This window comes from Hippocampus zosterae, chromosome 1, assembly GCF_025434085.1.
Source record: "Hippocampus zosterae strain Florida chromosome 1, ASM2543408v3, whole genome shotgun sequence".
Lineage (NCBI taxonomy): Eukaryota > Metazoa > Chordata > Actinopteri > Syngnathiformes > Syngnathidae > Hippocampus > Hippocampus zosterae.
Genome location: NC_067451.1, coordinates 29,719,842 through 29,722,504, shown reverse-complemented (window position 1 = coordinate 29,722,504; position 2,663 = coordinate 29,719,842).

The following is a 2,663-nucleotide window of genomic DNA, read 5'->3' as shown; positions in this document are numbered from 1 at the left end:
AGATGGTGTTGACTTCCCACTTCATGTCCTGGGAGACTGTGATTCCCAGGAACTTGAAGGTCTCGACGGTTGACACAGGGCAGTTGGATAGTGTGAGGGGCAACTGAGGAGAAGGGGCAACTGGGGCAACTGTTTCCTGAAGTCCACGATCATCTCTACAGTCATCTCTACAGTCTTGAGCGTGTTCAGCCCGAGGTTGTGTCAGCCGCACCAGAGCTCCAGCTGCTCCACTTGTTGGCGGTACGCAGACTCGTCGCCGTCTTTGATGAGACCGATGACCGTTGTGTCGTCTGCGAACTTTATGAGTTTGACAGCTGGATCTGTTGAGGTGCAATCGTTTGTGTAGAGAGAGAAGAGCAGTGGCGAGAGGACACATCCCTGTGGGGCTCCAGTGCTGGTGGTGCGTATTGATGATGTTGTTGCTCCCAGTCTCACCTGTTGTGTCCGTCCCGTCAGGAAGCTGAGGATCCACTGGCAGATCGCAGGGGACACACCGAGGTGGAGTAGTTTGGGGGTGAGGAGTTCCGGGATGATGGTGTTGAACGCAGAGCTGAAATCCACAAACAGAATCCTTGCGTAGGTCCCTGTGCTGTCGAGGTGCTTGAGGATGTAGTGCAGACCTATGTTGACTGCGTCTTCCACAGACCTGTTTGCCCGGTAGGCAAACTGGAGAGGGTCCGGCAGGGGTCCAGTGACGTTCTTTAGGTGGTTCAGCACAAGGCGTTCAAAGGACTTCATGACCACAGACGTCAGGGCGACAGGCCTATAGTCGTTCAGTTCCGATGTTGCCGATTTCTTGGGAACTGGGATGATGGTAGACTGTTTGAAGCAGGATGGGACCTCACACAGCTCCAGGGATCTGTTGAAGATCTGTGTGAAGACCGGAGCCAGCTGGTCAGCGCAGACTTTCAGGCTGGTGGGGGACACTTTGTCGGGCCCCGGAGCTTTCTTGATCTTTTGCTGCTTGAAGAGCCGTCTCACGTCCTGTTCGTGGATCTGTAGTGGAGAAAAAGAGGGTGGGGGGGGGGGGGGTAGGTAGAGTGGTTTCTGGTAGAGGTGGGTGTGTGTGGGAAATGGGGGTGTCCTTTTCAAATCGGCAGAAAAACATGTTTAGTTCATTAGCAAGACCCTTATTGTTCACTGTTTGGGGGGATGGCATTCTATAGTTAGTGATTGCTTTCAGGCCATTCCATACAGATGCTGAGTCATTAGCAGAGAACTGGTTTTTCAGCCTCTCTGCATAGCTTCTCTTTGCGATGTTAATTTCCTTCGTTAATTGGTTTCGGGCATGTTTGTACAGTGCCCGATCTCCACTTCTAAATGCGGCCTCTTTCTCTTTCCTGAGTTGCCTGAGTTTGGGAGTAAACCATGGCTTGTTATTGTTGAACGAGCGGAAGGACTTCGTTGGTACACACATGTCCTCACAGAAACTGATGTATGATGTTACAGTGTCTGTGTATTCATCCAGTGTGCCCGTTGAAGTTTCAAAGACGCCCCAATCAGTGCAGTCTAAGCATTCTTGTAGAGCTAGCTTTGCTTCATCTGTCCATTTTTTCACAGTCTTAACAACCGGTTTAACACATTTGAGTTTCTGTCTGTATGTAGGTATTAAGTGGATTAAATTGTGGTCAGAAAGACCCAATGCTGCACGGGCGACCGATCGGTATGCATTTTTGATTGTTGTATAGCAGTGGTCTAGAATGTTGCCTTCTCTAGTGAAACAGTCGATGTGCTGCTTATATCTGGGAAGTTCACGGTTAAGATGTGCTCTATTAAAATCGCCCAAAATGATCAGGGGTGACTCTGGGTATTTTAGCTCCAGTTTGTTTACTTGTTCGGCTAGCGTTTGTATCGCCGTGTTAGCGTTAGCTTGTGGCGCAATGTAAACACCGACTAGTAAAAAGGAGGTGAACTCACGTGGCGAGTAGAATGGCTTGCAGTTTAAAGACAGCGACTCCAGGTCCGGGCTGCAGTGTGCGTCGAGCTTTGTGACATCAGTGCACCATTCTTCGTTGATATAGAAGCAAATCCCACCACCTTTCGATTTCCCTGATAGCTCCGTGTCGCGGTCGGCTCGGAGAAGGCGGAAGCCGGGTAGATGTAGCGCGGGATCTGGATGGCGGTCACTGAGCCAGGTTTCAGTGAAGCAGAGCGCAGCAGAACGTGCAAATGTTTTGTTGGTCTTTGTGAGGAGAAGAAGTTCATCCATCTTGTTTGGCAGAGATCGTAGATTAGCAAGATGGATCGATGGGAGCGGGGTTCGAAATCCACGCTGCCGGAGCTTGACGAGCACGCCGGCTCGCTTCCCCCTCCGGCGGCGTTTCCATGCTGCGTACAGCGCAGCCGCTCCGCTCGCGACTAGCTCCGAAAAACCTTGTGGATTTTCGTGTACTGGTGAAAAAAGACCGAGCGTAGACTCCCCAATGCGCAGCAACTTTTCCCTCGTGTAAGTAAGCCGCTCAGGGTCGCCAAAAACAAACGAAAATGACAAAAACAGGGATAATACTAGGGAGCGTGTGACCGAGGCTGCCATACCTGTCGGCGCCTGATGACGTTAATGTAGGCTATTGCTGACATATTTTTCTTTTCATTTTCATTTTCTAGCAAACAAAGGCCTTTTTTGAACGCTTCACTTTGAGAACGGTCTCAGTTCCAGCTGAAGA